General features: G+C 35.8%; 1 pseudogene; it reads left to right on the forward strand.

Annotated features, from left to right (window-relative positions):
- LOC149252900 (uncharacterized) overlaps window positions 1-3,834 on the forward strand; it is a 26,583-nt pseudogene extending 22,749 nt beyond the window's left edge.
- Window positions 3,835-23,110: the final 19,276 nt, after the last annotated feature.

Raw genomic sequence — 23,110 nt, forward strand, 5'->3', positions numbered from 1 at the left:
AAAACTATGGCTTCCAAGTCAAGATGGCATGCTTTAGAGACAATTCTCAACATCTTCTTATAATATCATGCATTTACATGTCATTCATTACTCTTAAATTTTACAATTCACAAATTTCAAAGTATTTATCCTTGAGTTTCACCACGAGTACCTAGACTTCTTTCAAAATATGAAATTTCCTAGTTGTGTTCTGGCATTAATATCTGTAGTTGTTTATTTACAAATGTATGAATTCACAAATATATTTGTGAGGTTTAACGTTAGAAAGAAATATGAAATCATGAGATGAATTCCATGAAGCCAGGATGGTGCTCCTATTGTGGAAATTGGGCTACAAAAAGTTTATCATAGTCAATGTCATGAACCCCTATTTTATGAGGCTTAAAGCAACTAGATTCAAAAATTAGGATGAAAAAGGATATGAATGCAACAAAGTTAATATAGTGGGCCTATAATGTAAACAGGGCTACAAAATTCTAAGTTCCTAAAACTCATGTCATTAATGTCTATTTTGGAAACATTCTCAACCTAAGAGTGCTAATGGTGGAAAATAATGGCAGTTAACAAGAATGGTTTCCATTGTTATCGGGTGTAGTCTACCAAATTTTATAGAACCAAAAGGAATTTAAGGAACCAAAATCCCATTCCTTAAACTCCATGTATGTGTATGTTGGAGTTATTTTATGATATCTTTAAAAACAATAATGTTTCTACAATTCAAGGCTTCAATTTTTTCTAAAAGTTCTAATAATAAATATGATAAAGTTATATTAGATAATTAAGCATTAGAATTAGGTGATTTATCTTCGATTAGTAATTGCTTGTTAATACTTTTTCCTTGTTTATATTAGAATTTTCTTCTTCTTATATTATAAGAGTTATTATTCATTAAACAGTAACCAATGCATGAACATAAATAGACAAGAGACACATAATATAGGCTATCAGCGAGGGCCAAAACCTCTGACTCTTTGAGAGGAAAACCCGCACAAATTCTTCTTATAGAGATTCCAATTGACAAATACCAATACCAATACCCTTGACCTATTTTCCACTCCAATAACAGGACACATGTTCTCTTGAAATTCACTCTCCTTTTTTTCTCCTCTTCCACTTCGACCTTTTTAGCATCACTGAGATCTTATTACGGTCTTCACACTAAGATCTCCTTTTTGTCATATAACCAAGACCTTACTTTTGTGAGGCCTTGATAACACCACATCGAGCCTTTATTGCTTGATTAATGTAATCTCATCAAGTTTCTCCTTGTTGTATCGAGACAGAGTTTCACCTTTAATACTTCACCGAATTGTAGTCTCCTTTGAACATCGAGTTGTACATAACTGCGTCACTGTAATTGTCACCCAAATTTTCAGAGGTAGACTACAGTTCTTAATAGAGAGATAACACCAAACTAACCTTTGTATTTCTATAACTTATCTGAGATTCTTTCATTACGCTAATATTTGAGCTTAGTTTTGCATTAGACCACCCAAAATCCTAGAGAGATCGACACTTGTCCCTTCAATAGTCCATCCAAAAAACTCAGAGATGTATCCAAAATTCTATGACTGTGGAAATAGGTTGAGGTCCCTATATATAGTAGTATGTTCGTATATATAAGATGACATGACCTTAATGAAAGGATGTGTCTCTAATTTTTGTGAGCCGAAATATACCATTTACTTCATTTGGAGGCCGACTTGAAGAAGACTTGTGCTTGTCCATGGAGGGCTATTTGAAAAATATATAGACTAGTATACATGCCCTTGAAGGGCTCTCCATACATGACATTGAATCTTTGATTTTAATGACAAATACTAATGCTCTTAATGGGAGCCATCCAAAAATAAAATCCCTTGTTCATGAAACCCATGAAGCAAGAATAACTATAATTTTATTTTTCTTCTTTACATCATTTACAAAAATCACAATTACATGTCACTATGGAGACCGAACCTAGTTACACTTTTCAATGGAAGGGCTTTCCTACCATCAAGATGAAACTTCGAGCTATTAAAGACCAGTTAGAAAAAACCCAAAAACTTGTCCAAACTCTAAAAGAAAATCTAAATAATGCAAGAAATCATATGAAGTAGCAAGATGAATGAAACATAACAGAGATATAATTTGAAGTTGGAGAATGGGTATTTGTTAAACTTTAGCCTTAGAAGAAGTTGTCCGTAAAATATAAGGGAAAAAAAATTGGCACCAACATTTTATGGACAAAAATATCATCCAAGTAGCATACAGTTTAAGCCTTCCTGATAAAAGTCGATTTCACAATGTTTTCCATGTATCCTTCCTTAAAAAGTCACTAGGTGAACATCAATCAATGCAAATAGAATTTCTGACTTCAGATGATGAAGGAAGGGTCATTCTAGAACCATAACATATTATCTCTACCAAGAAAAAAAAGTTATGATCACGAGTAATCAAATAATACCTGATAAAGTGGAAGGATTTACCACAAGAAGAAGCTTCTTGGGAGACAAAATCATTTCGTCAACAACGCCTATTGTTAGGTATCTTTGAGGACAAATCATCTTTTCAAAAGGAAGGAAATGTAATGTAAAAATTAATTAAGTCTGTAATTATTAATTAATTAGGCAAAGGGAATGATTAAATATCATTCCCATTCACCAAGTAGCACCCAAGGCAGTATTTAAGCTAGGGGGCTCCCACATCTGTAACCATAAGTAAATTTATTAATAATATTTATACATTTATTGAGAAAATAACAAAGTTTTCCATTCTAATATTAATGTAGAGAAAGCACCATAACTTATTTTATTGTACATGAGATTCCAAATTATGGATATTGGTTAGTTTGTATATAGCTTTTGTGGAGTTAAAAATAGGTTGAAGTTCATATCTTTTGTGATTATTCAATAGAATCTATCCTTTATTGAAGTTATGTTGCAACATGATACATATCTTTTTGCATTAAAATGTATACAAATTGATCTAATTGTGAATGAAAGTGAACTCCTTGATGAAAACATTGATTATGAGTCACAATTTTCTGTTTATTTGGAGTTGCAAGTATTTTACAGGAAACTATGATTATAATAGAAAAATTAAACTAATTTCAAATGTAAGAGTTCTTTTGAGTGATCCATTGTATTTTTTTGAAATAAATTATGCTAATTTTCTTGCAGGATTTTTCCTTACCATGTTGTAGTGGACTGTAAAGTGAACGAGGAGGATAGACTACTGGACTCTGATACAAACGATCAGTTATTTTCATGTTCTCAAGTCTGGGATCAGAAAATAATCTCCAAATTTGGATAATTTATTGGAGCTTTCGAGAAGCAAATTCACAACAGAGATTTGTGGTTTGAGGAAAGATTAATGATAGATAAAATGATCCTTCAGGATAAGAGGCAGAATATGTGTGATACCTAGGCATAAATTGAATCTAGAGAGAAAGCAGGAAGGGAAGCAAAAAAAGAAAAAATGAGGATGGCTATAGCTCAAGCTGAACAGGCATGAGTAGTATCTGAGGCACATGCAGAAGCATTAGCCCGGGCTAAAGCAATTTGTCTAAAAGAAGTTGCACGAATATAATCTCTTGTAAAAGGAAGAGTTGAAGAACATACCATGGATGAGCCTCTTACACAAGAACAAGGTGTAAACATGGGAGTTATGTTTCATGGATCGGATACTTTGCAAAGGGAAGATGATATTGATCCATATAAGGATTTTTTGAATGATTACCATGATGCAAAGATAGTTGATGACAAAGGGTTTCAAAATATGGAAGTGGCCTCAGGAAATGGGATGCAAGATGATTGGAGAGAAGTTGGAGAAATAGATCTTAACATGAGGTGATGAGTCTATGATGAAATATTAATGGTATGTGGCATACAAATGAGTTGCTATTTTATATATTAGGAAAAAACTAGCCATTACTTGAGCACTAAGTAGACAAAGACACAACATATCATCCTACTTAGTCATGCACATACTACGTCTTGGTTTTATTGTTTGTAGATGGAAATTTGATAATCAAGTATCTAATTTTGAAAGTATTAGTAGGAATACTAGTGAGAAATAATCTTTTTACCAACATTGAATTACTAATTGATTCCTTTTGATTTGATCACTTGTATCAATTGAACAAATTTTATAACATGAGAAAAAAGTTTCCACAAGTTGCAGGAACAAGTTATGCCTTTATTTTCTCTTTATACTATTCTCTACATGAAATTATTGTGTTGGAAGCATGCTTATGTTACCATGGAGAAAATTCTATGCATATGAAAGATAAATATTTCTATTTGTTGGAGATAAAACCAAACATTCTTTTGTAGTTTTCTAAGGGTTGTATTCTTTAATTTCATCCAAGGTTCATATGGTATAGATTCTCTATACCTTTCACAAAAACACAGTTGGTGGAGCCTATGTAAATGTGACATGTTTGTAGCTTTGCATGTTGGTTAGCTAGTAAATCTTACTTGTTTGTAGCTGTGAAGGTAGCTAGTGCTTCATCCAGATTGATTCAACAACATTTCCCAGATAAGGTCACACTAGCAACACATTAATAGAATTATGGTTCATTATTTTATTGTAATACAATGTTCTATACCTAGAATTTTTAGAATATATTTTTCTCATCTTCTCATGCCTACACAAACTTTTATGCCCCTGCATATCCATTTATTGTCTTATGTGAGGGTTGGACATGATCATCCAGATATGTGTAGATTCCTTAGGAAGATACAGTCTCCTTTGAAAAAATAACATGATCTTTTTAATCTCTATATGCTTCTTGAGATTATGAATGCATTGTTGAAATAATACGATCCTTTTAATCTCTATATGCTTCTTGATATTATGAATGTATTTCTATTTTAACAAACTATCACTTTACCTTGCTATACTATATTTTTCAACTATGAATCTTTGATACCTTCTTTAGCCAGCCAACTTTTTTATCATTCCATTTTATTTTAGTGAAATATTCATTAAGATTCACTTTCTCTACACTTCTGAGGCCTATTCTTGTTGATATATTTTATAAAGAAAACTGGCGATGGGAAGAGGCCTAACTCCCAATATTTATGTAGATGTCTTACAATAGAGGTTCCTTCATTTCCACGAATTATTCTAATTATGGGTTGGTCTATACAAATTCCTCACACACACACACACGAGAAATAGGCTTCCCAACTAGAAATGAATTGAACTCAGAACTAATGCTATAAGGGGGAATAGGGAATCACTACATAAACATGCAATATGAGTAAATGAGATCCAATAATATTATTGTGTATCAGACTTCTTGAATCTTAACACAACTTCCTATGAAGATTACAATTTTCATTGCAATGGGAATTAATACAATTTCCAAACACATGGACACTCATAAATCCAAATGTGTGCATACCATCCATAGATGACAAGAGTTGATGCTATAAGGGAAAAAGTAATAAACAATATGTATTAAAAATTAGCATGCGTAGGTACTGAAAAAATACCATAATATTAAACCATGATTGAGAAATAAATTGTGACTAAATCAAAAGAGAGTGGAGGGGTCTTCTTAGCCTGGTAGTCCATGAAGAATGCATAGTAATCCCTAGCACATACATCCTCAAAAAAATCAAAAATGTAAGCTTCCCAACCATAGATGAATGAATAGATGTTATAAGGGAGAAACAAAGAAAATAGTGTGCATCAGAAAGTAGCCTAGATAAGGTACTAGAAATGTTTGTTAAGAAGATGCCCTGAGCAAGCGAAAAACTAGGGCCAAAATAGAATAGAGTAGAGAAGTCTTCTTAATCTGGTAGTTCTTGAAGAATGTATGTTGTATACTAATGCTTAACACATACAAACACATCTTAAAATGCAAGCATCCCATCCATATATGGAATGAGTCGATGCTCTGAGGGAGCAACAAAAAATTGCATGCATAAGAAATTAACCACAGTAGGAACTATAAACATAGATAGGAGTAAACCCTAAAAAGAAACAAATTTATGCTAAAATAGAATAGAGTACAAGAGTATTTTTAAACCTAGAAATCCATGAATACTATATTCCTTATAAACAAACTTACACATCCAAAAATAAAAACAAAATTATGTTGTGGGATTTCTTGCCAAAAAGTAGTATCGATCAGATTTCGCAATCATAGAAGCTGCTCCAAGACGCCACAAGATAAGATTATTTGACTGTTTCATGCACACCCACACAACATATCCCATAGAGGAGGGAGAAGGCCAACCAAAAAATCATACTCAAACTACAACCGATTAACCATTATATTAGTAGGGGACACCACATATGTTGGGATTTATAGATGAGGTCACAGGAAAATTTTGTCAATTAGGAAGCCATCCCCCTCCATTTTTGGGGGTAATTTGGGATTCCCAATATATTTCTTACTACAACAATTTACAATTCAATGTTGGGAATGGCTTATTGTTACTTGGATTCTTCATTTCCTCAACCTCCTTCTACTCTTCTTCCAACTTTCTTCCCTTAACATGGTGGCTTGCTGCTTCTTCTAGTGGGAATAGGACCTTATCAATGCCCTAAATAGAGATTCTTCAATCAACGTAAATATCATGATCATACAGGTGGGCACTAATCTGTCCATGCACAAACATAATAGTCCCATCTGCTTCCTGAGTGACTATCTTATGATAGACCCTATGATTATCATACTTGACCTTATCGAATGTCCTCATAGTAGCATACAAACTCTCCTCACTCTAATTCTCTCGGATAATGTGATAATACATGATATGCCCCAGAGAACCTAGTTTGTTCAGTTGATCTATTGTTAGTCTCCCCATTGTCTCATCATTGGGCACCAAGACAGTGATGCAATAACCCTCCAAAATGAGTGTGGCCATATTAGATGCTAAGGAGGTCAAGTTCTTGTGATGCAGTAACCCTCTAAAATGATCTTGGCCATATTAGATGCTAAGGAGGTCAAGTTCACCAAGATATTAGACATCTCATTGTAGCAACCATAAAGCATCAATGTGTGAATGAAGTCATTCATCTGGCTCTCCCCATCAAACCAAATGGTGGGCATAAGAAGAATTTTTTAAAACTATTATATATCTTGTCAATTAACTTGGGAAGTCACTTTTCTTGCAATCGTGAAATTTCCACTTTGTAGACACTTTCCTTTTTATGAATTTTAAATACAACTTTTAGCCTTTGCAACCATTCCAAATTCATATTTTGATACTTCTGATCTAAATTGGTTTTGGTTTCTAGCCACATATTAAGTACTCAAACAACAATAAAGTGATTTGAATTGGCCAAAATATTCTTATCATGCAACCTCATTCTATTTAGATTATAGAATACTTCCAAATGATACTTGAGATAATTTTCTGCTCTACACAAACTCCATCAAAGTGAGTTTCCAGTTAACAAATCTATCATGGCATAATGAAAATCCCTATGCCACAACTGACAAATTCACCAATTTTGGCACATGAAGGGAGTGGAAATAAAGTTAAATTCTTTGGAACCAACAAGAAAAGAAATGTTTGACAATAACATAGCCTTCCATCTTACCCCTGATTAGCTTAGGTAAGTAGTTGTGTGTTCTTCAAAACCTCCATAGGATGCCATAGAAAAAACAAAATCCATTAACTCTATCTAAGGTAAGAAGCCAACAAACAAAATGGATCCACTAGATAATGAAGAAACTAAATGAAAACACTAATAGTGTATCAAATTATCAATAAGCAGTAGAGTTTTTCCGTAATGTAAAATATTGTACCCTCTAACAAAATGGGAAACTTTATATCTGACCACCCCCATAATCATTATCTGAGTATGAAATTAGGGATGCAGATCATCTACCATGCATATTTTGTACAACATCCATAGGAGGAAATTTTAAAAAATGTGATATATGGTACTTAATGGGATAAAACTTTAGATTTTGCATTGAATTTTCCAAACCAACATTCCCATCAAAAAATAAAAAGACATGCAAAATAATGTTAAAGAAAAGATTCTTTGAAAACCCTCAAATTATACTTTTCATCATCTAGAAGTAAACCAATTGGGCCTCCCTAGGACTTACAACAGATACAATTCAATCTCAACTACCATCCACTACAAATGGAAAAAAACATTGAGGCCTTGTTCAATCAGGAAAACTTCTACCATTACATGGTACAAACAAATAATAATTAAATGTGAGACTCTGAAGTCAGATAAAGGGCCACTCATGTATCTTTTATATTGTTCAAGTAGTGAAAACTCCAATGAGCACAACTTTAATACCTAGAAGACACGAAGATTCCCAATATCCCAACTCAGCTCATCATCTATGTCAAGTAGAATGTGGACATTGAATAAACAATAGGAATGTAAGGCCACTAATTAAAAGAATCAAATGAGGCTACATTTCCCTCATTTGTCAACTCCTACAATCAATAACATTATCTTTTCATTCATATAATAATTATTGACTTATGCCACTAACATATGAAGGCACTGCATAACAATAGTTTTAAATGGATTCATATAATCACAAAATACAACATAGCTACAATGAAAATCTAGTCAATCCACTCAATAATGAGTAGAAAATTGTAAGCACCTATGCTAACCAAAAAATTGGCACTTAAAAATGACAAAACCCATTGCACATTAAGCGTTTTTCATAGAAATCAACTCTTCATATCTCCACAAACAAGAATAAAAAGGAGGGCTAGCTACCAGGGTGTTTTGACCCTCCTTACGTCATTTGCTAGTGTGTTGTATAATGAAGTTCAACAAATATGGCCAATTGTTGCAAAAGGCCACTGCTTAGGCATGCAGGCCTTTGTATAAATTTTCTCTATAATTGTATTTTAGTGATCACTACTGCATGAAATATGGTCTTTGAAGGCCTTCCAACCAAGATTTAAACAAGAGAGGTGTATGTGTGTGTGTGTAACCCAAGTAGTCCTTGCAATTACTAAAGCCTTTTGTGAGGTAGTTCTCCATGTTTTTGAGGTTAGAGCGGCCTTTTTCTGACATCTTTGTTCTACATTTCGTTCATGAAGAAATAGAAAGCCTTTCAATAGCTAAATAAAATAAATTTTGCCCAGCTTACAACAACTCTTTCCGAGAAAAAGGTTGTAGCATATGAACCCAACAACAAAATATAATTTAAATTGCCATTAATCTGGCTACATTATATGAGACTGGAAAATAATTGAATGACTACCTAAGTTGTAAGAATTTTCACAAGCAATGTATAGAAGAGAACAATGCCCAATCAAATTGTAGAAATGTAGCTTTTATCAGATGTAAATACAACTTAGATAACCTCAAAAAACTCAATGTATAGTGCCAGGAAGTTGTAGAGTTCAAATACTGTTAACATGCCTCTGTGAAATGAAGACCACTACTATGATTGACTTTAAAGTACACCATCACTTGCAAAAACAACGGGAGTCATGTGTATCTCCATTCCAGGACAAAATTTATTTTTGATAGCTCCTAAGAATTTACATTGAATTAAGGATGGTGTCTTTTTTTGGAAGCTTCTTTTAGAAACATGCACCTAGGCCAGAAGCTAAACCACAGAACATAAAATTCCTTCAACATAGGTGCCAATATTGATCAGTAATTATTTCAACAAAATCAATCAGGATTTCTCCAAGCCTCCTCCCTTTCTGAGACATAACACTTGGGTAGGGAAAATCAAATCAAGAATGCAATCCACGATAGTGTTGTCTAGGTAAATCGTCTCTGCAGACAGAGACGATCCCTTTAGCCCAATGAGTGGGACTAGCAACCTACATGACAATCTACAAGACACTTTCCTAAATTACAATCAAAATGAAGGAAGAGGAAGAAGACCTAGCTCATTCCAATGCTATAACACACTCCTTTGTTGAAAATCTCGATCGCTTGCTCCTCAAGTTCAACTCTAGTGCTCAATACATTTGAATATCTGCACAAGATATCAAAGATACAAGAAATCATACAAGTTCAACAAGCATAATAAAAAAAAATCCACTTAACAGGTCAAGGAGCATTAAGATAAATGATGAATTAAAACAAACATTTATGGAAAGTGAACCAGCAGTTGTATATATTAATGAAATAAATGAGAAATCATACAACCAAGCCTTGATGTCAATAAGCCCTCCTTGAGTGAATGTCCAAGTCTAAGATCAATCTGTCCAAGCACTCCTTCTCCAAGCTAAATGAGTAGAATGTATGCACTATCTCAGCATAAGGGTGCAAATAATCATAGACCAATCATTTGGGAATGGGAGAGGATGAATATATAGGGAGGGAGAGGGAGTCAATATCTATCAAAAGATAGGGGAAGGCCCTGATCTCAAGGAACTGGCTCATAGGGATAAGATAAAAGGGGAATATTGGGAGAATTCGACCACATGCACACTGAACAACCTCCAGCTCATCGTTCTGGAAGCCTCTAGATCATAAAGCCTCTTGTCCTCTTTGGGAAAACTTACCATTTAGGGATCAGTGTGAGTATCCAAGTAAAACATGTGCTGGCAACGTGAGGATAGTATAGTGCAACTTGCCATCAACACTAGTTTCCACTATGACAATCACGTTGGTCCTAAAATTTTAGTTTTAGATCTTACTTCTTCAGTGAAGGCTCAAGGCATGTTTCCATCAATGTTTGAGGGAGGATCTGAATTGCATATCAGGATGGTTACATTGCATGATTTCCACATTTCAGACACTTCAGGGTATGACATAGGGAACTGTAGGAGGTGTGACAAAATACTATGTAACACACGCCCCTAAAGCATGAAGGAAAAACATGGAGTGATGGTTGAGATACGAGCTTTTGCGAGGACGAGAACAAACACTGTTAGCAGACTTGCAAATCAAGGATGCATATACGTATACATATTTGATATCAAAACATCAATCCATGATATGGATGCAGCCACCCAAATAAAAAGGGCTATGTGAAAAGATCCACGGCATGGGCACAACCATCTAAATGAAAAGGATCGTCTGTATGTCTAAGATCCAAGGTATGGATGCAACGACTCGATATAGAAGAATCATAATCATCATAAATATAAATTCCCATGGTATGGTCACAACCATCTCTATAGAAGAAATATGTGTACAATCATGAACACTACATAACTCAAGGTAGCCTGAGTCATATCAGACAAAACTCAAGGTCTTGCACTCAATCCCAACCCGATCAAAGTACGAATTCTAACATGCAAATGAATGTGTTGAAGTCGAACATGCTAGAAAACCACTTGATTACCGGCCAATGATGTGAACCATTAACATGCACGAGAGGAACCACAAATATTTACAATGGCTCTCAAGGTACGACAGTACAATCCGTGAATTTGAAAAATGAAGCTAAATTCAAACACTCGTGGAATCATCTGATCGAAGATCAATGATGAAAACCTATCATTCGATGTCAAGAACTTTCCATTAAGGCATGCAAGATCTAATGTACTAAAAGGGAGTTTCTAGTTCATCTTCCTGGATAGTGCGCTGAAGTTGAAATGAAGTGACGCCTTGAAGGAGGACCATAGTGATTCCCTTGTTATCGACACAAAGCAAGGAATAAAGTGACATGAATGAGTATGATCCAAGATTGTAGCAAAGAGTCAGACAATGTATAGGTAATAAACTACCGATAGGACTTCTCTTGAACATTGGAAACACGACTCTGGACTGGGGAAACATTTGACTCAAAATAGGACCATGGCCCATGATGACAAAATGGAATAGTTAGATGAGAGGCAAAATGGATCACCCAAACTCGGAAACACAAGTGACTGAGTGAGGATATCCCAAACCTAACATGAGAAATAGTTGAGTGTCATGCTTAAGAGTGACATGCTACCTATACAAGAGATGTTTCACTTTCATTTTCCCCACTATTTCTAGCGAGTACCCGAATTATTTTTAATCACAATATTGAAGGGGATAGCATATTCTTGTCGTGTTAGTTCATTCTTTGAATGAATCCATCATGGTGAGTTTTACAAGTCCTAAGAAGGAGAAACTCGATTTTGTCATGGTGACAAGTCTTTCACTGTTTAATTTTTTACAAGTTTGACGGAAGAATAACTCAGTATCTTTTTCATATTTAGAGAGTTTGAAAAAGAGATGAAAAAGAAAACCTCATCATGTCCCTTTTCGTAATTTTTCCCTCGAACCCAAAAAGGTAGAAAACAATATTCGAGAGAACCTCTTGACCATATTGACTAAGGTGTACCCTTTTCGTAAATAGTCAATCTCATCCTGAGAAAGGGGTAAACACATACTTAGATAACGTCAATTCATTTAATTTAACGAGTTCGAAAAGATAAGTGCTCGGGGATATTTTCATATTTTGAGAGTTAGAAAAGAGCTTAAAGGTGACTCCATGGGGATTCCTTTTTCATTTATTTTTAACGAGTCTGGAAAAGAGATAAAACAAAAACTCGTTAAATTAGTAAAAAATGATCACTGTAACCACTGAAATGAACTTGTAACTAAACAAAAACAACCACACATCATTGATATCAAGGAAAATAATAAAATATTAGCAAAAATGTATTTAAAAACTTATAAATATGCCAAAAGTAAAAAAAAAAAAATTACCATTTCACTTAGAGTAAGTTGGAGAGTGCATCTTACCCTATTTTCCTTGATTCTTCAAGCAAGCAATGTGGGAGATCCAGGGCACCATTTCACAAACTATCAGCTACGGGTAAGAGCTCTACCTTTTCTCTTGCTTTTCATTCTACTTTCATGCCATTTCTTAGGATTTTTTTTGGTTAAAAGGGAGGATTTCAAATTCTAAAATCGGGGGCGATCACCGCAAGTCTTCTCATCAAATCCGCGTTGATCACCCCTGAGCCTAAAAGGATCTCACGCTGCTTGTGTGGAAACAATTAAAACAGATGTGTTGGACACAAGGCAGAAAAAGGGAACAGAAATCCTCTCTCTTGATCGAATTTTTTAAGTTTTTGATCCATGAAAAGGCATTTAATTAATGTAAATGGTTATTTTGTAGGAGATTTCGACAATATGGTCATCGAATGGAAGGAAAGGGCCATGAGGCAGAAGACAACCAGCCTGCCCAAAATTGCTAAATGTGTCAACGTTTTGAGGGATTGTGGGTTATTGAAATTCTTCTGAACCCCAAGACTCAGATCTCAAAATGACCTGCTACACTATTTGGTCAGTCTATGGGATGTTTATCGTCAGATCTTCATCATTCGAGACCAGGAACTAGAGTTGGAAGTAGCTGATATGTACTTCATTACTAGATTTTCTAGAAGAGGGGAAAGATTCTAACTCATTAGATCCCGTGGTGGAGGTGAGGGCACCAATACTTTAATTAGAAGGCATTGCCCAGGTGCAAAGATAACTGTGAGAGGGAAGGTGAAGATAACGACTATAGACAATCTTCCCTTGAGGAAAATCCTACATACCATGGCCCATATAGCTGGGGTGCAAGCTTTGCACGACATCTCGAAATCACAATTCCAGTATGCGGTGGAGTGCCCTACTGCAACAATGTTCAACTGGTACGAGGGACTACTGGTCAATATGAAGAGGAAAATTATGAAAGGCAAGTTTAGAAATTTTAAGAAGCTTGAATTTGGCTCAATTTTGGTCACTTTCTTTTAAGAGTGTGTGCCCCTATTTCGGTACTAGTTGGTAGAGGTGGAGGATCTAGCTCCACAAGATCTGAGGCTCCTCAGATGGAGTGAGATCATGCCTCTTGGATGAGGGGGCCATCAGATGCATTTCCCTCCACCATTCTTTGGTTGGCTACACCAATAGTTGATCGTTGTGGATGATTATGCTTATGTAGGCATGGACTTTAGAGGATATCTAGATCTGCCTCTACCACCGGGATGAACAATAGACTAATGCAGGTAAAACTTGTTTTCAGAAATTTTTCAAGTTTTATGAGTTTTTTGTTAAAGTGTATCTAAGTGTTTACTTGTGATAAATGTGTAGATGTAGAACTAGAAAGGCCTCCTGACATGTCTTCAATAGCACCATGGGTAGCACATTAGATAGAAGATGCTCCATATGAGGAAGGAGCAGATTCTATGGTAGAAATGGAGCAAAATCTAGAAGTGATCACCCAAGGGACTCCTCAATATGAAACTATATATGACATGCCGCTCTGATACTAGAGGCATATAGTAGGAGTGTTTGGGAGACTACAGCAGCTGTTAGGCCGAGTCATTAGAGCAGTCTCATGTTATCATGAACATCATGTGGCTGAATAGCCTTTTTAGTCATGTTTTTTGCATTATTGTAGGCTTCAAAAGCCATGTGTCTAAAAACACTTATTTCTAGGGATTTTGATGCACAAACTTTGATAGACACAACGTATCATGATGATGTGATCAGTTTTATAAGTTACGCAAATGACTATCAAGAACATATTTGCTAATACATCTGTTAATGTATTGAAATTCCGTTGAATGTGCTAATATGTGATATAATCAAAATTTCTTTCTAGTAATCGAACAAATAGATACATACACAAAATTAGTGGATTTATTATTGAGTAATTATTATTCAATTGTAACACAATGAGTTGTGAATCTAACTTAACAACTAAATTTCTAATTCCAAGAGAAATTGCTTCTAATAACATTTCAATAACTACAATGTACTCGGAAATATTATTAGTTGTTCATCCCAAGAAAATACCTTGTAAATAGATCAACTCGCCATTAGGGGAGAAGAGTGCCCAAGCTTTGGAAGATAAGTTTCGTGTGCTATGAAAAGCACCATCAACAAAACCAACATAATGGTTTGACAACATCTACAAACTGATTACAAAACAAGGTAAGTACGAGGAGCATGTCTCCAAAGCAAAACAATCACACCCAAAAAATCAAAACTGCACACCAATGAATTCACACACTAATGTACAAAAGTAAATAGAAGTAATTCACACATAATACCTTTTCAGATAAAACTCGTTGTCAGACTTAGGTAATAAATCAATAGAGAATGAAACTAAAGTTTCACTGTTGGTATGATATGTAAGCATTGACTTGGCCAAATAGTTAAATAGCACTCATAAATAGTTATGCCCCCATGCCCCCTAGGCGAGTGAAGATTACGAGTCATAGGATGAATACCCCATTGCAATAATGGGAAAATAGTACAAAGTCAGTAAGAAAATATCATGAAAAGGGGCAAGAAAAAATCAATCTCATGACGAGGAAAAGATGCTCCTAGTTGAAAGATTTTGACAATTTTAGGTTGAACTAAAATGTCAACTAGCAAGGTTGTAGTAATATTTCCCATATCACCTTCGGAAAAACTTCATGCACCAAAACAGGTGTTTGAAGTGGATGCGTTGGGTTATGAGAAACAAAATCTTCAAGACATGAATGAATCTCACTTAAGACTTGGAAGAAACAAGGAACAATTATGGGCATCACTCCAAGGAGTTTCGTTAAGAAACATAACCTCAATAATACTCTTATCGGTGGGGAATATCTTGTTCAAGGGATCTGGGGAATCCCTAAACCAAGCCAAGGAGATTGTGAATAGGCATCCAGGTGCATACTAAAAACAATATGAATTTCTGAAGTAACCATTGAAGCCAAGACAATTTCATGATAATCTTGTTCTAAGGGACTTAGCAGCATAGCGTCACCAAACGAATCAACCTGATCCAGCGAAGGAATGATCCACAGGCCAGTGGAGATAGAGATCATGTTGATCAAGTCAACATGTGGAGGTCGGAGAGAAAAATTTCCCATTAAAGAATTATCTTTGAAAAGACATACCCCCATGCTCTCATATGGAATATCAGTATTTCCCACATATGGGACGTTGCCATTTCAGGCACCGGAAGAGAAAAAGGAAAATTGATTGATGGTGACAATTTTTCCTTCATGAGGAAAACAGAGCACTCAAAAGAAAGATGAAACCACACAAAACATGGCATGGGTCCAACTTCACCCAAGTAGAAGGTTGTAAATCAGATTTGCATCTACAACTTCCACTTCTAACCCAACAGTATGCCCTTGCAAAGTGATGGGAAAACTTATGAGAATACCATAAGGATGGGAGCCTTTTCCATCAAAGGCCTCCAAGGTGTTCGGGGACTGGTTAAGAGGTGGAGAGCCAATATATTTCCAACATGAAGCAAACAAGATATAGGTGGAATCTCCTTCATCAATGACAGTCTGATGGATCGTATTTCCTTTTATAATGACTTGAATAAAAAATGCAATATGATGAGGAAGATGAAGAACATGGTTTTCAAGATCGATAGTAATCAAGTTCAAATCAACAGGATGTATGCATCCTATAATAGACAATAATGATTTACGCTATGTTGGACAAGTTTGGAGAACCTCCAAGGTAGACATCGCCGAAGGTGCTTGAGCTAAATCTTCAACAATACTATATTTGAGCAGCTCTAGCATTTGGGTTATAGGATTACTTCCAAAGCATGCCATTGGGAGGTGGTCAGATAATGGCTTCATTATTAGGTATCTCGATATGGAGAGGACCAAAATTGGGTGGAGTAGCAGTAGAAGGTATATTTGTGGCTTCTTTTTCCACCATTTGATGTTGAGGGGTTTGATAATATTTCGATTAAGTGGCTACAAAGATAGGAAATGAACCCATCATCATGTAAACCTGAGAATCAAATGAGGCAGAGGATTGTGGTTTGTCTACCAACTGATTATGTTGATATGGGAATGGCTCTTTCAATACAGTTAGGGTCACTTTCAATAAATGACTAACTCCTGCACATCGGGGACAATCCTTGGTATGATGATCTTCCTCACAAATGAGGCAAGGATATTTCAAATTCCTTTTGGAGACATCATCAAGAGATGACTTAGGAGGATCCTGTTTTGGGGTATCTGATTGTTCTTTAACCTTACCCTTCTTCTTATCTTTCGAGGCTTTATCTACCATGGTACAATGGACAAGGTTGACCTCTGATGTTTTACCAAGATTCAATGGGTTATTTAAAGGATGACTGGAACAAACATTCAGAACAGATTTTTGTTTCGAAGAAGCTTTATTGGAAGTTTGAGATACTAATACAATTACACCATCAAACAAGTGGCACATCAAGAGACTTCAATATGTTGGGTCTGAAGATAGGCTTAGAGCATTAGGCAACATTTCATATAGCATACCAGATTGGGAATAAACCAAAACCAAATATTGGGCATGGGCAATAGCCTAATCCTTGGTAACACAACTACCCATTGCTACATACGCAGCGATTTTGTTTCCGAAAGACTTGGCAAACCATTCAGTCAACAACTCATCAAGGCTTTCAAATTTGATGAGGTGATGCCGACATCTCCATTCATGGATGTGATTAGAGATATGGGTCGCAGTATCCTACTTCAGAGATGTAAGAGAGTACCAATTTCATAATGAATCGGTAGCTGGAAGTAGGTGAGGAAGGCCATGGCCAAACAGTTGAAGTCTCCATAGGTACCTTGAGGCAACTTGATATACCACTTTGCAGAACCACTTGTCAAGGTTTACTAAAAGAGGCGGAGAGGAATGAAATCATCAAAGTAGGAATTAGAAGAACACCATGAGTGATATGTCATCACATGGGCCTAAGGGTCCTCTTTATCTTTTCATTCAAATTTGGGGCAATCACTTGGAATTTTAGTGGGAACTGGAGGCCAATAAGGCAAATGAAGAATTGGATCATTAGTAAGCCTCGAGACATTGGGTAGTTCTAACGTCGCTAAAAGTGGAAATTGTGGGTTAAAAGACATATAAAACCTTTGGTAAGGACCAATTTGTGGATTCCAACTTTGTTGTAAGGATTCTTCCCCAAAGTGGAGGATTTTGACCCTAAGGGGCTTGATTTAGCCCCCACTGAGGGGTACCTTGACCATAAGGTGGATTATGTCTAGGATAGGGTTGGTATTGACCTGGAATAGGCCATTGGTGACCATAAGGAGGATAAAAATTATCTAAGGCATATGGATTGTAAGGTTGTTGCACCTACTGACCCTAGTAATAAAGTTTTTGGTCCTGTTATTGTGGGGACTGGCCTTGTGTCTACAAGGTTTGAACTTGTTGATATACAGGTTGAGCTTGCTACTACAAGGGTTGACCTTGCTATTGAAATGGCTGACCTTTCTGTTGCAATGGTTTGTTGGGTTGTTGGGAAAACTATGTTTGTTGTTTCAAACACTGTTGAAACTACTGCAAAGGTTTCTCCTGCTGCTGAAAAGGTTTCCCTTATGGCTGTAAAGGTTGCCCTTGTCGCAGTAACGACTGTTGAATAGTTCCTTGAGGGATTCCCTATTGGTAGTGATAAGTTCCAATTTGGATATGACCATATGCACCGAGAATAGGATTTTGACCAGGTTGCACTAACGACCTGCTTGTGGAATATAAGGTGGATTTTGCAATGCTTGTGAACCATATATAACATAAGACTATTGGAGGGGTATCTAGGCTGTGTAAGGATATTGATACTAGATATTACCTACCCTAGATGGATCAATGGGATTAGGAATACCACTATGATTAGGTTGATTCACTCCAACCATGTGAGGTTGTGATCCACTCAAATGGGTTCCACCAGACACAAGAGGAAAGTTTGGGTTTTGACCCCCAAGTTGTGAATGAGGTAGTGGCACTTTTTCTCCACTTGATGGAGGGACTGAGGAATTAATAGATGTATAAACTGAAACTATCTATTGCACCGGAATGGAAGGTTTAAACGATGGTAAGGGTTGTGACAGAATTGTCAGTTGAATTGAAACTGAAGTGATAACAGTTTGCACATGTATCTGAGAGGTCACGTTAGGAATAAATGGACCAGAAGTAGGCATAGCATCTGATGACCAGATTGTATTTTACTATAAAGAAGAAGCACTAGGAATTCTTCAAACTAATTGAGCCAAGGTTGTATAACCATGTGGAAGCATAGGCCCACTATTTTCAGGAGGCGGTTGAGATGGAACTCTTCCTACATAAGGAAAGCCTTCCAGAAGAAAGTCGTATTTAGAATGATTATCAACATTAAGTGTGTGAGTAGTAGAGACTTCTGGAGGACCTCGAGGAGAGGTTGGAATCTCACCTTCTAAAGCCATAGGTGGAAACAACTGGTGAGGATGAATTCAAGATGGATGAGGAGATAACTCCAAAGGAACACCCAGTTGATGGTATGGAATATAAGGATGTTGAGGAGATATCACAAATGGATCAAATAATAGATTCAGAGGGTATAAAATAAACCATTTTGGACTCTTAGGGGTTTTTGGATCAGACTCCTAAGATGACGATTAGTCTCAAGGTGGTGGACGAGAAGAAAGGTTTGGATGCTTGGGACACTTCCAAGATCAAAGCCTTGAGCTTGAAGTGATTACGAAAGTTCAGGATAAACTCCCTGTAAAGACCCTTAGTGTCACAAAATGAAGGGGAACTGTGAGGTGAGCTCAGTGATTCAGCCATGGTGACTTTCTCTCAAGAGAAGAAGGGGAAGAGATAATTTGCTGAGAGCTGATTAAAATTAAAATTTACAAGGAATTACTCAATGTGAGGCCAAGAAGCAACTGCATGGGTTTGACATATTATCATTAGTAGTTAATTTTATGACACGAAGCAACAAATAAATCAAAACATGTAATTTTAGGCAAGAGAGTTTACCAAGTATCCATGAACCATTACATACACCTTAGTGAAAACCAAGGACTTGACGTACGACAACCGAGCTACACTAATGTTGTGTCCAGTGTATCACATTTACAAGGCGACTGACTCGGTTACCTATGGTTAAAAGATATCAAACTATTGGGGTCTCCCAATATATACTCAATGATATAGGGAGCACAAGTCCATGTTAGAAATGTCTAATGCATAATTGTTCGATGAGAGAATCTCTATATACTTTCCATACTAAAATGCCTTCAATATAACTGAAAGTAGTGGAGAACCTTCGATATACTTTCGTATTGGGATGAGATTTCACCCCCAGGATACAATGCAGGAAGTTAATGATAATTACTATGTTTAAAGACGTCGAAACACATCTCTAGCCTAGACATCTATATATTTGCATTAGGTTTCAAATTCTCCTTAGGTTGATTGAGGTAAATTTTAAGTTTATCTTGAATTAAGTTTTAATTTGATGGCTCAATGATGTCACCTACATTCCTATGATGGAACTAAATGATAAAAATAAAATATTTTCATTTGATGAAGGCTAAACTAATGAAGGAAGAGAGACAACCAAATAATGCATCAATCAAGCAAAATGCATCAAAACACAACTCTTTGTCTTTCCAATCAAAATGCAAAAATGAAATCTAATCTTTCATTTTCATTAACAAATGCAATCCTATGAGAAATAAAAATCACTTTCCTTTGACAAAGAAGCACTAGTATTTTGTTATTTTCCTTTCACCTTGATTCAACAATGCAAACTAATGCAATGAGAAAGGAAAAATTCAATCTAAAACAACTAAAATTAAAATTCCATTCACTTATGGTTTTGAATGAAAATCATTTCAAAAATACTTAAATGAAGAAATCTTTCACTTTCTTTTCGAAACAAAGAAATCAAAACAAACATTCACTTTCAATCCTTCCAAATCAAACAATTGTAATCTATTATTGACAATGGAACAAAAGAAATATTCGAAGCACTAATATGACTCAATACTAATGAAAATAACTTCACAATCATGAACCGAAAGCAACTTGAAAATGGTGTCTTGATTTCAGCAAGACTCCTAAATGGAAGCAATCAATCTCAGAGAGATAGACCAAGCAATGAGCGAAGGGTGACCTACAAACCCTAGAAGACAATCAAGCCTCAAACGCACATCAACAAAGACAAGAGACAATTGCAATCACACAAGGATAAAAATCAAGACAAACACATTGTAGTTACACTAGAAAATCATTGACAGAGGTCGAAAACCACTGAAGAAAAAGGAACCTAATTTTTCTTCTATCCTCTAGGATCAGCATGCCCCTTAAAGGAAAAACGGTGATGGAAGGTATATCAACGCAATTGTAGTTTGAAAATAAGCATTGTCAACACTTCTGTCAGGGTAGAAAGTGCGTTGGGCAAGAAAAATAAGGAAAAAATAAAAAAAATACTCAAGATCAGAGAAAGCTAAACATTCTCATGCAATAACCAGTGATTGCAAATAACTACATTGATGCACACAAGCTAAGAAATTGATGGTTGGTCAAACTCATTACAGAATCTAATCGAAGGAATGGATGGAAAAGGTTATAGATTCCACAGTGGAGTCTCCATTTTGTTGTCTAGGTAAATCCCCTCTATGGATAAATAGGATCCATCTAGACCAATGAGTGGGATTAGAAACCTATGTGACAATTTACAAGACACTTTCCTAAATTACAATCGAAATGAATGAAGAGGAAGAAGACCTACCTCATTCGGATGTTATAAGTTCGCACTCCTTTGTTGAAAATCTTGATCACTTTCTCCTCAGGTTCATCTATACTGCTCACAACATTTGAATACCTCCGTAAGGGATCAAAGAAACAAGAAATAATACAAGTGAAACAAGCATAATCGAAAACAATGCACTTAACAGATCAAGAAGCATTAAGATAAATGATACATTAAGACAAACATTTATGGAAATTGAACTAGTAGTTGTATATACTAATGAAATAAATGAGAAAGCATACAACCAAGCCTTGATGTCAATAAGCCCTCCTTGAGTGAATTTTCAAGTCCAAGCTCGAGCTCTCCAAGCCAAATGAGTAACATGTAGGCACTATCTCAGCATAAGGGTGCAAATAATTAGAGACCAAACATTTGGGAATGGGATAGGATGAATATATAGATAGGGAGAGGGAGTTATGATCTCTCCAAAGATATGGGAATGCCCTCATCTCAAGGAAGTAGCTCATAGGGATAAGATCAAAGGGAAATATTGGGATAACTCAACCACATCCACACCAAAAAACCTCCAGCTCATCGTTTTGGAAGCCTCTTGTCCTCTTTGGGAAAGGTTTCCTTTTAGGGATCAACGTGAGTATCCAATTAAAAAGTGCACTGGAACTGCAAGGCGAGTATAGTGCAATTTTCCATCAACACTGTTTTCTAGTGTCATAGTCGTGTTGGTCCTCAAATTAGGGTTTTACAACTTACTTCATCAGGGAAGGCTCAGGGCATGTTTCCATTAGTTTTTCAAGTAGGATCTGAACTGCATATTAGGATGGGTACACTACATGATTGCCAAGTTTCGGGCACTTTAGGATATGACACAGGGAAGTGCGGGAGGCATGAAAAAATATTGTGTAATAGGTAGATGACTTAAGGATCTGACTACCTCAACATTGAACCAAGGCATGGTTGGGATTCACAAATAGTGTTTCAAAAACTAGACACAGAAGAAGGTAAAACACAAAGTAAAATGTGTGATTTCTGCAAACAAACTAGAACATGTATTTAAGGTCATTTTGGCCATTCTAGAAAACATGAGTCAGGACAATGAAATGTAAAGACTCATCACGTAAATGACTCCATTCACAAACTTAGTACTTAGAAGTAAGAACCTTAAAAAAGGAGTGACATCAGAAGCAACATATTATTGTAGTTATAATAAAATGTGAATCACATAATCCAAGGCATCGATGAGCCTCTAACCTTGTTTCACAAAATATGTTCCTTTACCTTACATATAAATACTAGATAGAAACCAATATCTCCCTAGTGGCTCTAGAACTTGTTAAAGGAGACCTTTGTCATCTCCCCCAAACCCACCCTTGGTTTATTAATCACCTCATTGTAGTATTCATATTGTATTTGATCACCATAAAAGCAAGTATTTAACCATGACATGACAATTATATAAACTTGTTCAAAATCTTATCAGGAGAACATCACCTGCTACTTTCAAGGAACAAATACTCCAACATCCTCAAAATTATTTTCGCCACAAATACTATCAGATCAGGAAGTAAAGGAAGTTTTCACTCATTTTACTCCACTTCCTTCAACAAGGTGCACTAACAGAGCTTGGATTCATAAATAATGGTCTACCATAACCACTTTTAAGATTTAATAGAACATATCTAGCAGTGGGAATCTACATTGAAGTTGTAATTTGTAAGTGAAAAGCATCTACACATGTGCTTGGCCATTGTT

Source organism: Pinus tabuliformis, chromosome 7 (genome assembly GCF_031772625.1).
Source record: "Pinus tabuliformis cultivar Carrire ecotype Pingquan chromosome 7, CPIR1, whole genome shotgun sequence".
Taxonomy (NCBI): Eukaryota; Viridiplantae; Streptophyta; class Pinopsida; order Pinales; family Pinaceae; genus Pinus; species Pinus tabuliformis.